The following is a 14,726-nucleotide window of genomic DNA, read 5'->3' on the forward strand; positions in this document are numbered from 1 at the left end:
CCATGGTACTCTCGAACTTTGACATATTACACATGGTACCCCTATTTTGAGTTTCTACATACGGTCTTTCTATGTTTACTTTTTTCTTTTCCGGAATACCCTTTGACAAACTTCCGTTATAATATCTTTATTTCTTTGAGTAATTACACATGGCACCCTTATTTTAAATGTTAATTTATTAGATAAAAACAAGGATTTAGGTATTAGATGAAGTGTTAGGGTATTAGACGTTATGACGGAAGTTTGCCAAAGGGTACTCTAAAACAAAAAGGTAAAACACTAGGATACTATATATAGAAACTTAAAATGAGGGATACATGTGTAATCTGCCAAAATTCGTGAATACCATGAAAAATTTCCGTTAATTATATAAGGGATGTACTTTTTCCGTTAATGTGGGTTGGGCGGGACAAAATTTGGGTCAAACATTCGGCCTAAACCCAGCCAATAATTACTTTGGGCTTTTTAAACCAACCCATAAACTTTTTCGGAAAAAAAAGCCCAAGCCCTCAAATAAGCGGGTGGGCCAGTAAACCGCCTCTCTAACCCATACCCGTGTAGTCTTGTAATACACCGACTTTAACAACACAAAAACGCGGGGATGTCTAATTGTCTACTGTCAACAAAGTAACGGTAATAATTCCATCCCTATATATACAATACACATATCAACCTCCGTTTATTTTCCCTCGTAGTTTTCCTCGCGCTATTCTTCGTCTTCTTATTCTCTCCCGCCTTTATCTTTCTTAATTCTCTGTATTATTTGCGCTTCTCCGTCTTCGATTCTAGGTCTTGTTTAAGACCGTCTCAAGTTAAGACCTCTCCCTATTCCTCTTTTATTTGTGCTTTATTTGAATCGGTTGTGAGTGTCTCTTTACAATATGATATGATAATGATTTGATATGATTCTACTTTAATTCCGTTGTTGATTATTGTTATTAGAGATAATTTTGGTTTAATGTTTTCATGATGCTTTTTTGTGCCCTAATTTTGATGATGATCACGTAATTTAACTCATCTCTCACATGATTTGATTTTATTGTTTAGTTAGAATTAGAATTAGGGTTCTTGTTTTCGATTCTGTTTAATTAGAATTAGGGTTCTTGTTTTTAATGGAGATCGCGATCGATTTACGATTTTGGATGTTGAATTGCGTTGTTTTAAATTGATTGAGATTTGAAGTGGTAATTCTTTTAGGGTTTCAGATTTTTTTAATTTATCAGTTAGTTTGTTTGATTGAACATAATTCTGCTCTTCCCTAAACCCTGATTACGATGCTCCGATGTGGCAATGATGTTGCAAGTTATTGATTTCCTATTTTTAAACCAAAAAAATAGGGAAGTTTTAAAAATAGGGAATGTTGTTTTGAGGTGGCAATTATGTTGCAAGTTATTGAGATAGATGATTAATGAGACTGTTCCTTGGGAATTTAGGGTTTTTGATTGAGCACAATTTGATAATGAAGATCATGAGTTATTGAACGCTGAAGTTGACAATGATTAATTTTTGAGGATCTTTTGAATCTTTGCCGGCTTGTTTCGCTTCTGGTTTCATAAATTTCCGTGAGTTTTCTAGTTTCTGAATTTCGCTTCTGGTTTGTTAATTTCTGTAAGGTTCTAGTTTCTGAAATTACGTGGTTTGTAGAACTTATCATACAGCACCAGGAATGTATGAGAGATTTTTTTTTCCTAAAAGTCTGTTGCTTCGCTTGCTATCCATTCGACCATTCGTATGATTGAATTTGGCTGTGAGAGGGTACATGTTAACCATCCGGAAAATTCCTCTTCAGGTAAATTGTGTGTATGTTCTTCTGATGATTATTGTCTTTGATTTCGGCGATGATCAAATATTGCTCCTCGGATGAGTTGATTTTGAAAATTGATGTATCGTCATGCCCTTATGAAGGAGAAGATTCTCATTGAAAATTGAGTTTGATGCTCTGGTAATTCTGTTCAGGTTACTTTGATTTTAATCCGCACTGATGATTGTTAGGTTTGCAGTAACTCTGCTGGTATATCCTGAGCATCTCGGAAATTTCACAGCTAGTTTGCTTTCTAGTTTTGGATTAATGGTTTACTAAGCTAGATTTTGGTTTCTGAACTAACTTTATTTAAGGTTGAGGACAGAAGAAATGTAATTGATCTGTTTTGAAGATAAAATACTCCGTATATGTTTTGCAAGGTTGAAACTTGTCAGTTAATTGCTTCACATGATTTGGTTTTCATAGCTTGAAGATGAGGTTTGGTTTACTAGGTAATGATGAATGTGACCGTTTCGTGAGCATTGGGATATTAATTTTAATGATGTTGTGGTATAATGTGACAATTTGGTGAAGGATCTGCAAGGTTTGATCATGTCAATTTGGATGGTATTTTTAATTCAAGAGCAGAAAAACTGTCGGTATTTTTAATTGTCTTTGGATGTTTTGCAGCTTGTTTTGCTCCTGAATTTGGTGAAGGATGCAAGGTTTGATCCTTGTTAGGCCTGGACTTTAGTTGTTTATTTGTCGCCGTAACTCGGTGAAACATGTGGATAATATTAAAGAGTGGTCACAAAGGATAAAGCTATATGGTGTATGCTCTGCCTCAGGTTCCAATTATCAGGGTTTCAGAACTATATTTAGTCTGTCAGTTTGTTTTCTTGAATCCTATTTATGCTCCCACTTGATATATCAGAAACACAAGGTAAATAAATTCTTTAAAGTTGACATGTCTATTATGTTGCAAGACTCACACATTAGCGAATCTTTCGCATGGTTGGTGCGTGTTTATGTAGCTAAGTGGATTTTTGTATGGCAGTACTGCAGCAAGAGGACCTCCTGGCATGGGATGGAGAGTGGTGTGATTCCACGGGTGTTGCTATATCCTTTTTCGTATTTAATCTGTGAGCATTTAGTTATTCTAATTTGTTCCTTAGATTTTTTTACGAGTTCTGTCATCATATTTCATATTCAAGTTGAAGGTTCTATTGCTGTTCACTTTGCTACTACAGGAATCAGTTGGTAGTGATTTTTGTACGGCAGTACTGCAGCAAGAGGACCTCCTGGCATGGGATGGAGAGTGGTGTGATTCCACGGGGGTTGCTATATCCTTTTTCGTCTTTAATCTGTGAGCATTTAGTTATTCTAATTTGTTCCTTAGATTTCTTTACTAGTTCTGTCATCTTATTTCATATTCAAGTAGAAGGTTCTATTGCTGTTCACTTTGCTACTTCATGAATCAGGACCCCTTTTCCTTTAAAAGCATAAGCATCCCCCTTTCCTTTTTGAAGGGGAAGAGTCCCATTTCTTCTTTGAATTTGAGTTCAGTTTTCTATTTCTTAGTAAGGGAGGGATCATCACAAGGGCATCATTGCACTTATGTGCCTTAAATTTCCAATTTATCATATACCGGGGAGAGAGTTCAGTCTACTCCGACGGGAAAGCCCACTAAAGTGCTGGCATTAGGAGAGTTCTTTTGGGTCAACGGTCGGGCCCCACCTAGCAAGGGCCAAGGGACAGGGGGAAAGAGCTTCCTGCTGGAGCGAGCAAAAGAATAAAGCGAGTGTGTTGGTGAGCGAAAGAATGCAGTGAGGAGGCTGTTGGCGAGTCTAGTCTATGATCTGAATTTCTCAGATACCAGGTAATCTTCCCTTCCTATCCGGCACCCGGTAAAATAACATGCTCAGACTGAGGCTAAGCTTCTTCCGACCTATTTGGAGATGCATCCTTTGCTTTGTAGGGAGATAACAATATTAGGCCAGTCATTCTGTAACGGAAAGTCTTATTATTTATTATTTTTTTTATAAGAGTCTTTAGAATCTGGCAGTAATTTTTGTTCATAATTGGTACGATTCTTCTAACTATACAGGAATTGAAACCCGACCCAGGGCTGCTGCTGTTGCATTCTCTTAGTAAAGAAAGCAGTGGTCGAGGTGGGTTCACGGGGCTCATGAGAACAAGAGCGGGTGCATTACCATGATCATGATGCGGAGGAGGGTGCTGGTGACTTTGGGCTTTCCTTTTAATAAGATAAGCGATATCTTCAAGGGCCTGAATACTATACATTTTCTTGGGAGCTTATTTATTTTATATTGTTACCATTTTTTAGTTCTATATTTTGATGGTTAGATCACCAAATGTCGTCATCTTTGATGATTTTAATATGGTTATGTCCGCAAGTGTAAGGAGCACACTTCAATGATACTGTTTATATGAAGCCTGCTAAAGGTTACTTTATGTCAGTGTGATTATGTAGTGTTCTGCTAGTTGTTTCCAGCCTTTGGGTTTCATTTCTTGCTTAGTTTCTTATCTTCCTGTTGGGTGCAGATGAACTTGTTGCTTGGCTTTCAGATGAATCAAGCATAAGCTGCCTGCTACTTCTACTGTTATTCATCACTAGTTGCTCGGGTTGTGGTGGCTATTGTTCTGATTGATGTTTGAAATTATTTGTTGGTTTAGTTTCTGCAAAATTTGGGGCTTTTAGAGGTTTCAACATTTTCTGGCTTGAACTTTCAAGCTTGTTTAATGCCTGGTTGCTGCGTCGACGAAGGTTTATACACAACTATCTTGAAAATATCAGCCTAAAACTGATGCTTTGACTTGATGGGATTGATTGAAATATATAGTACGTGTAACATTGATGTTCTCTGTGTTTATAATTCTGAGATCACAAAAGCAAGATAGAACGTATCGTAATACTGTGGCAGTGATCAGTCATCCGCACGCTTTAGCTATTGGCCAAGCTGTATTTCTAAGCTTGTAGAGTAATTAAATATCCGATCAGACATTTTTGAGGTTTGGACGCTGGGTTGCTGTGAAGATTACTTAGAAAACTGATTTAAGATAGACATGAAGTAACATTCCAAGGCTTCAGTTGTTCAGCTGACTTCGGGTGCTTTACTTGGTGAAACATCAAAAAAATGTGAAAGTAGATTGTTTACTAGCCTGCAGCCTGAAAGCATACTGATACCAAGGTACATACTTTCCTTCTTTCTTCTTTTTGAAATACTGTCTGTGATCCTTAACATGTCAATCTTTTCATACTCTTTATATTGGTCTCATCTAGAAGGGCATGTGACTATTGATGCCAGTGCTCTACATCTAGTGAGGATGTTGCTGTCTTTAGATGCAATTCTTCTTTAGTATTTGAGGCTATATTTCCTGTTCCTGCAATTGTTCGTTTCATAATTGAAACATACAGCGTAAGCAGCCAAAGCATATCAATACAGAAACGTGATATGCATAGGAAAGCTAATTAATTTTGCTCCAATAAAGCACAGATTGTTAAGCCCGGATTGGCTTGGAATAATAAGCTGCAATACCTAAGACAGAAAATAGATCTTATCCAGTTACATGCTTTTCAGCAATAACAGCTTCAACCCATTCCATTGCAACCCCTTGTAAATATAGTGCACTATTCTGCAATTTGTCACAAGTCCTCTGCATTCTGTACGACCTTTCAGTTATTATAACATTTGATAGACCAGAAACTGCCATCATTGTTTCCATGTCAATGATCGAAGCCTTCTGCTCTTTAAGCCTATTGATCAAAACTTCACAGCAGATAGACATCTGGGTTCACCTTCCTGATCCAGGTCATTGTGAAATACTACTGATGGTTATTCCTCCTGTGTGGTGTTTTGAGTGAGGGTCTCTTTTCAAACTAGGGAGACTTATCTTTTGGGCGTCAAATTTTTGGTCAGTGTAGCTCAGTCCAGGTGATTATCAAGAATCCAATAAATGTGGGTGGGCACTCGGTTTTTTATTTTAGCTTCATGATCAGAAGTTCAGTTTTGCGCGCAAATTCATTATTTGACCATTTGGGTGATGACTCTTTACTGTAGATTGTTGGAACCGAAACTGCAAAATTGTTCAGTCAGGTAAACCGGTAAAGGTGCACAGCTGCAAATTCTTGGTAATCCTCATGTGAGTATTATTAGCTTGCTAAGGGAGGGCTTCCTAGCTATCGTTTTCTTCGAATTTTGAAATGGAGGTAATTCCACCAATGTCTAACTAAAAAGGGCGAGAATAAAGTCTCCGTAGTAAGAGGTAGAGGTCGAACTGATCATCACTTCCAACCAAGGTAATTCTAACACACTTCTTATCTACACTTGACCCGAACATTGCAGCCTTCCTTGCTTGGATCTTTAGTTCATTCATCAGTTGTAAACTTCATGAGCGGTCTTACTCTCTAACGATGTAAACGCTGCATAAAAAAAGCGGTACAAACGCCAAAAAAATCGAGAAGTTTTTTAATAACTGAGTCCAAGTAAGGTAGCCACAACATAAGATGAAAGAAATGCTGTTTTGAAGTGCCAATTCTGTGATGATTGAAATTGTTGTGATAGGACGCTGCACCAAAATATCGGTACAAACGCCAAAAAAATTCCATTTAAGTTTTTTAATAGTAGTCCAAGTAACGTAGACCACGACATAAGATGAAAGAAATGTTGTTTTAAAGTGGCAATTATGGATGATTTACATTGTTGTGTTAGGGTTTAAATTTACCATCCGGAAAATTCATCATTAGCTATGAATTATTTTTATGCTTGTGTGATGATGATTGTGCTCTGATTTCGGTGATGATCAAGTATTGCTCCTTGGATGATTTGATAAGTTAAGCTGATTATTATGATCGCCGTTGGTGGTATTTTTTGCGTGTCCTGAAAATTTCACAGCTTCTTGCTTTCTGGCTTCAGTGAGCAGTTCAAGTTCTGGTTTCTGAAATCACTTTGTTTAAATTGTTCGCAACTGTGGTTCATTAACCACTACACAGAGGATAAGAGAATGTAATTGATTTGTTTTGAAGATAAAAGTAAACATGGCCCATTTGCAAGGTTGAGAATTGACAGTTAGTCGTTTTACATGTTCGGTTTTCATGATTGATGTTTGGGTTAGTAGTTAATGATGAATGTGACCGTTCCTTGAGTATTGGGTATGAGGTTTGATAATGATGTTGTTGGTATTTTTAGCGTATTTGGATGTTCTGCAGCAGCTTGTTTTGATTCTGATTTTGGTAAAAGTCTCTGCAAGGTTCGATCATTGTTATGCCTAGAGCCTTAGACAAAATAGTAGTAGTTGATTTGCTATTTGATGCCTTGTCTCGCGAAACATGTGATGATGTCAATAAGGGTTCTCGTTTTTTTTTACTGCAACTGCACACGAGGACCTCCTGGCATGGGAGAGAGAGGTGAGTACAGATTCAAAGGTTGCTATATCCACAAATGTTAATGAGCAACTTCACTATTAGGTGGAGCCTGCTAAGGGTTACATCTTATCAGTTGGATATTGTTTGATCCCCTGGTTGTTGGTAGCCATTGGCTTTCGTTTGTCCGCAAATGTAAGTGAGCAAACTTCAACGATACGTTAATGTGGAGCCTGCTAAGGGTTACTTCTTATCAGTTGGTTATTGTTTGGTCCTCCGGTTGTTGGTAGCCATTGGCTTTCGTTTGCTATTTTCTTATCTTCCTGTCGTGTGCAGATGAACTTATTGCATTCCTTTCAGAGTAATCAAGCATGTGTTGCTTCTATTGTTCATCTTCACTAGTTGTTCGGAGTAGAGCTGTCTTTGTTCAGGTTGCTGTTTGACATTATTTGTTGGATTTTGTTCCTGCAGAAATGAGGAACTAATAAGAGGTTTAATATTCTTTGCAGAAACCTGACAAAATTGATATTCCATCGGTCCTTTTATGTGAGGTTTTAGACAACAATGTTAAGAAAAAACTGTACGAATATCAATTTTGACAACACAAAAATTTAATTGGACGAATCGTAATATTGTGGCGTAGTTTGATAATCAGAATGCTTTAGCTATAGGCCCAGCTGCATTTCTAAGTCTGTGGAGGAATTTTAATATCCGATCAGGGTGTTTTGAGGTTTGTATGCGAGGTTGTTGTTGAGCCGATAGTTATAACAAAATAAGTTTAGATAGACATCAAATAACATTCCATGGCTTTGATTTTATAGCTGACTGTTAGATTGAATGGTGAAGCATACTGATACCAACTACCAACGACCAGGGTACGTGCATTCTTCTTTTGTTAACTGTTGTCTGAGATTCTTAACTTGTCAATTTTTTCAATTTTTCACACCCTCTTTATTGGTTAGGCGTTTTGTAGAAAAGGATGTGATTGGTGATGCCGAGTTTTCTTAATTTTGTAGGCTTCTAATGGTTCTCTATCATTTGTTAGACAAGAAACTTCCGTCTTTGTTTTCATCTGTCAGATGTAATGTTGTTCGAGACTGCACAACGGATAAAACATCTGGGTTCACCTTCCTCATCCAAGTTATTGTTAAATACTACTGATGGTTATTTATCCTGTGTGGTGTTTTGAGTTTGGCTCTCTTTTCGACCTAAGGAGACTCTTTTGTGCTCTCAAATAGAGCTTTTTCGTTCCAGGTTTTTCTTTAAAATCTCTGATTTGTCAGGAATCCGGTAGATGTGTGAAAGGACCTGTTTTGATTTGCTTCATGATCAGAGTTCATTTTTTGTTAGTGTAGTGGCCCCCCCGCTCCAGCGTTCCAGGGTGTTCTTCACCTACTTTTGATTGTCAATAATTCGATAAATGTGGGTGAGCAGCCGATGGTTACGGCTTTTGCTTCGTGATCGGAAGTTCATTTTTTGTTAGCTTTGTGGCAAGTGGCAACCCATAAAACTCTCAACAGGTTCCAAATTGTTCAGATGGGTAAAGCTGTAGTGCACATTCTTGGTAAATCTTCATTTTTTTTAACAAATCTGTAGTTGTGCACATTCCGTATCTGTTTCGTCTGTTACTTTGTTTTAACAAATCTGTAATTATGCTCCCACTTGAACAGCAGCTCAGAGTAAAGAGTAAAGAGGAATGTTGTAATTGACATGGCTATTATGTTGCAAGGCTCCCACTTTAATGACTCTTTTCGTATGTTTCTGTACCTAAGTAGTTGTTTTTACTGTAACTGCGCAGAGGAACCTCCTGGCAAGGGGATAAAGAGAGGTGACTGCAGATTCAAAGGTTGCTAAGTCTGCAAATGTAAGTGAGCACACTTAAACGATACATTGTTAATGTGGAGCCTGCTACCCCTGATTGTTGGTAGCCACTGGCTTTCGTTTGCTAGTTTCTTATCTTCCTGTCATGTGCAGATGAACATATTGCATTGCTTTCAGATTAATCAAGCATATGTGCTGCTTCTATTGTTCATCTTCACTAGTTGTTCGGAATGAAGCTGTCTTTTTTTCAGGTTGCTGCTTGACATTATTTGTTGGATTTTTTTCCTGCAGAAATGAGGAAAATATATAAGAGGTTTCATCGTTTCATTTTCTGGCTTGATTTTTGAAAATCTTAATGGTGGTTTTGTTTAATATTCTTGCAGAAACCTGACAACATTGATGTTCCATCGGTCCTTTACGTGAGGTTTTCGACAGCACTGTTTTGAAAACTGTACGAATATCATAATTTTGACATGACAAAAGTTTGAATGGACGAATCGTAATATTGTGTCATAGTTTGATCATCAGCATGCAACATCTAGGACAGAATAAAGCATATCCCAGCTACAGGGTTTTCAGCAATAACAACTTCAACCCTTTCAACTATAAGGCCTGCAAATATAGCATTATTCTGCAATCATTATAAGTCCGTCTGCCTTTTGTACGACCTTTCAGTTATGTGCCATTTGATAGACCAGAAACTTCCGTCATTGTTTTCGTATGTCAGATGTAGCCATTTGCTGTTTAAGCTTGTTGATCGAGACTGCACAACGGATAAACATCTGGGTTCACCTTCCTCGTCCAGGTTATTGTTAATACTACTGATGACTATCTATCTTTGGTCGTCAAATAGAGCTCTCTTTTGTTCTCTATGAAGTCATCTAGTTAGTTCCCCTCTCGTGTGACTATTTATCCTGTGTGATGCTTCGAGTTTGGCTCTTTTTTTGAACTAGGGACGCTCTTTCGGACGTCAAATAAAGCTTTTTCGTTCCAGGTTTTTCTTTAACTACTTCTGATTTGTTAGGAATCAAGTAACTGTTGGTCGGGCACCCGGCTTCGATTTTTGCTTCATGGTTGGAAGTTCATATTTTCTTGGTTTTGTGCCAACCTTTATTTATTTGAACGTTTTGGCGAAGATTTTTACTGAAGATTGTCGTAACAGAAACTTCCAAATTGTTCAGTTGGGTAAAGCTATAGTTCAGTAGTTGTGTGCACATTCTTGGTAATTCCTCATTTGTCTATTATAGTATTCCTTCCGTCCCAATTGTTTGTTTACCTTTGATTAAAATACACTTCACTAAGAACAAAAACGGTAAACAAATGATTGAGACGGGAGAGTAGCTCCTACGGAGGGCCTTCCTAACTTCCTTTAACTTCTAATTTTAAAATGGAGGTAATTCCATCAATGTCTAAAGAAGAAGGGCGAGAAGACAGTCGTCATAGTAAGAGGTTGAACTGATCATCGCTCCCAACCAAGGTAATTCTTACACACTTGTTATGTTCGCTTGACCCGAACATTGCACCGTTCCTTGCCTGGATCTTTAGTTCACTCATCAATTGTGAAGCGTCATCACCCATCTTACTCTCCAACCATGCAAATGCTGCACCAAAATATCGGTATAAACGTATTAGGCAATTAATTACTAAATAAAGTCCAACAGGAGCAGCATGGCCAGTGAACTTGGACATACTGAAGAGTGTATTATCATAGTCAGCAGGAGCAGTCGTGGGAGTGTATTCAGGCCAATAGTAAGCAAGGTCATGTATTAACATTCCCCTTGGTCGGTTCACCATCAGCTTTCTGATCAAACCATCTGGATTATTCGGAAAAGTCACCACCTATGTATGGACCTTCCTTGTCAAATGTGTGGGCATCTCCTCTCCATTCATACATTGCTGATCTTCGAGCATTTACTGGCTGTTGAAGGTTTGTCATCTTATCTCTAGTTTACGTTGAAGGTTCCATTACCCTTTCTTGCTCCTAGAGTAATCTGTTGGTGGATTTTGTTGCTTGACCAGAACGAAGCTCTATTGTTGCTTCATCTGTGGATCCTCTCCGTTTTATTGGAGCTTTGTCATCTTATCTCTTTTTAACTGCAAATTCTGGTAATTTGCCGCCCTTTTGTAAATGTCCTGTGAACATGATGTTGCCTTTTTTCCGTCTTCCTTGATGTTTTGTTTAATTGTGGCGCTGTGTCTTTGACGCTTGTGGATGTGACAGAGTTTTCATTTGGAAGTTCTCACTAGTTGCTATTTAGTGTGTCTGCTCTTCAGTTATGGCGTGCTGGAACTATATTTGACAAGCATTGCAGTGTCATAATCTTCATGAATTCCTTGTTACCGTGTCTTGGATTTTGTTCTTCATTACTCTGGTCCTTTGTTGTTAAGTGCAACTTTGATAGTTGTCAGTCTTTTCATACACATTTTATATGTTGGGTGTAATATAAAAAGGCACTTGACTGGTGAAGTGGTGATGCCCAGTTTTCTCATCTTTATAGGCTTTTGAAGGCTCCCTGTCCAGAATTCTACACCTATTGAGGATGTTACTGTCTTTAGTTGGACTTCGTCTTTACTACTTCAACTTGAGGTATTACTCCGTACTTGTTTATGCCGCAGTTACTTCATATCTGAAACCTAAGTATAGGAAGCCAAGACGTAACCACAATAAATGGAGATATGCATAGTAAAGCTGATCATGCTCGGCCAACACCCAGAAATGTATTCCCAGAACGCCGCAGAATATTCAGCTGAAGCACCTAAGACAGAAAAATAGAGTTCATCACTTTATCTCACCAACCGACTTTCCTGCCACAAGTTCCTGTAACAGTGCAGCAATAGGTGCTGCAAGCCTTTTGAAATATGACACCCGCAAATGTAGCAGCATTAATCTGCAATTTGTGAGAAGTCGTATTATCTTTTGCACGAGAACTGCGCAGTAGCTTCAATTCGTTTAACTATACACCATTGGATAGACCAAAAACTTCTGTCTTTGTTTTCCAAGCGAAATGAAGAATAATTCTCTCTTTCAAAGCTTGTTGATCAAGACTACCAGCAGATAGACATCTCCAGGTTATTGCTAAATACTATTGAGGTTTATTTATCCCGTGATTCGATTTTGCCTCTCTTTTCAAACTAGGGACACGATATTTCGGGCGTCAATCAGAGTTTTTTCATTTTCTACGAAGTCATCTGGTATGATAAATGTGGGTGCCAACGTGCAGTCAGAGGCTCTTTTTTTGCTACCGCAGGTTCTATCTCGCTGCAGGTCTTTCTTTATATATTTTTGATTTGCCAAGTATATAACATATGTCGGTTGGAAACCGGTTTCAATTTTTTGCTTCATGATCGAAATTCACTTTTTATTAGTCTGGTGATGCCATTCATGTTTCTGGGTTGTTTTAGCGAAGATTGTTAACTGAAGATCATTGAGCAGAAACATCCAAATTGGTACAGGTGCTCTCTTCCATAAGATTATTTTATGAGAACTCATTGGAACAAAATTTTCACATTCTTGGTTATTTCACATGTGAGAATTATAACTTGCTAGGGGAGAGCCCTAACTTCTATTAATGTCTAATTTTGAAATCGAGGGAATTTCATCAATGTTCACCGAAGAAGGGCGAGAAGAGAGCCGATGTAGTAAGAGGTTGAACTGATCATCAGTTCTAACAAAGGTAATATTTTTAAAAGGTTTGTAGATTGTGAAATTGCCTTGTTTTAAATTGATTGAAATGTGATGTGGTGATTCTTTTAGGGTTTCAGATTTTTTTTTAAACCAGTTAGTTTGTTTGATTGAACATAATTTTGCTCATCCCTTTACAATGATTACAACACTCGGACATGGTATAAACGCTTGGTTTTACACACAAAAAATCGAGAAGTTTTTTAATAACCGAGTCTAAGTAACGTAGACCACGACATAAACTAAGCAAAAGGGAATGAAAAGCTTTATTGACAATAAAGCTATCAATGAGATTGTTCCTTGAGAATTTAGGTTTTGTTAATGTCTGAATGAAATCGTTTCTACAGTGACGATCATGATTTTTTATTGATGACACTGATGTTTGATAATGATTCATTTGATTTGATTTATCTCTGACTTAATTGGCTTTGATTTATAGAGAATACGTTGGTATTTTTTAGCATTTTTTGAATCTTTGCTGTTAGTTTCACTTCTGGTGTCGTAAATTTCTGCAAGTTTTCTAGTTTCTGAAATTTCACTTCTGGTTTCGCAAATTTCTGTAAGGTTTCTAGTTTCTGAAATTAACCATCCGGAAAAGTCCTCATTAGGTATGAATTTAGTTTACGCTCTTGTGATCATATCATTATTGCGGTTTGATTTCGGTGATGGTCACGTATTGCTCGTCGGATGATTTAATTTTGTATTCGATTATTGTCATGTAGTTACTTATGAAGGAGAAAATTGTCAATGAGAAATGAAAATTGAGTTTCTGTGACTCTAGTAAATTCAAGATTGATTGATTAATGACCCTGGTTTGATGTTCTGATAAATCTGTGACTAAATTGGATTTCAGGCTACTTTGGTTTTAATCCGCACTAATGATTGTTACAGAGCGTCTTGGAGATTTTACAGCTAGTTTGCTTTCTGGTTTCGCGTGAAATCACTTTATTTACTAGGTTCTGGTTTCTGAAATCACTTTATTTAAATTGGTCGAAACTGTAGTCGGGGATGGGAGAAATGTACTTGATTTGTTTTGGAAGATAGAAGTTTGTGGCCTATGTGTTTTGCAAGGTTTAAAGTTGGACAGTTAATCGTTTTCCTTGATTTGGTTTTCATAGCTTGAATATTGATGATATGATGTTCTATAATGATTCTATGGTACTCGTATAATGTAACTGAACCGACTGTCCTGTTAATTTCAGTTCAATAGCATAAACACTGCTGGTATTTCTGACCGTCTTTGGATGTTTTGCAGCTTGTTTTGGTTCCGATTTGAGTAAAGGATCTAACTAGTAGTTGATTTGTTTTTTGGTGGCCTATCTCAGTGTAACATATGATAAGGATCTAACTAGTAGTTGATTTATTCTATTGAGGATGTTACTCGAGGCTCTATTTCGTGTTGCTGCAATGCTTGCTTCATGTCTGAACTTACAGTATAAAAATACAGAAACGCCCATGTGCGCGAGGAACACTCAGAAAGGTGATCCTGGAACGGAACACCTTGGAATAATTAGTAGCTGAAACACCTAAGATGGCCCGGATTCAACCCTTTCAACAGTACAGTAAGCCCTAAATATCCTGGTATCAAGTGGCGCATAATCCTCGAAGAGCGGAGAAAAAATGGTGGTTGTGAGACGTTTATGTTGTCTTTGTTTATACTCGACAAATCTACTCGTGGATGACGATACTTGCAAAGTGTCTGCTACTGCAATTGTGACTAGTACTATCAATATCAAAGCCCTTGAGCCTTTCAAGCTTGCTGCTCTATTGTTCATATTTGAACAACTTATCCCCTCCCTATTTTATGGCTTTCTTTAACTCTACTTCTGGTTAGATTGCACTTGTTTGAGATCTATGAGGACAAGGATCATTTTATGAGGACACATCAAAACTATAAGGGGTACTTTTGTAATTTTGCCTTTTTCTAAAAAAAAAAAAAAAAAATTCCCCAATGCGACTTTTACGCGTTAAAAATCTTTAGCTATGTATTTGCAAAAATTATAAAAGCTAGATATTTTTAATGTACTCTTAAAGATGAATCAAATAAGATCTCACATGAATATATTTTAACTTATGTATCGAAATAAAATTAAAGTTGA

The 14,726-nt window shown here is 37.4% G+C and overlaps 1 long non-coding RNA gene across 1 annotated transcript; it reads left to right on the forward strand.

Annotated features, from left to right (window-relative positions):
* Positions 1 to 645: 645 nt before the first annotated feature.
* LOC141644297 (uncharacterized) lies at positions 646 to 14,656 on the forward strand. Its single transcript, XR_012543989.1, has 11 exons — positions 646 to 811; positions 1,434 to 2,883; positions 2,962 to 3,620; positions 3,849 to 8,988; positions 9,099 to 9,196; positions 9,329 to 9,750; positions 9,970 to 10,167; positions 10,339 to 10,422; positions 10,607 to 10,872; positions 10,965 to 11,051; positions 11,444 to 14,656. It is a non-coding gene; the product is annotated as an uncharacterized LOC141644297 (long non-coding RNA).
* Positions 14,657 to 14,726: the final 70 nt, after the last annotated feature.

This window comes from Silene latifolia, chromosome 2, assembly GCF_048544455.1.
Source record: "Silene latifolia isolate original U9 population chromosome 2, ASM4854445v1, whole genome shotgun sequence".
Lineage (NCBI taxonomy): Eukaryota > Viridiplantae > Streptophyta > Magnoliopsida > Caryophyllales > Caryophyllaceae > Silene > Silene latifolia.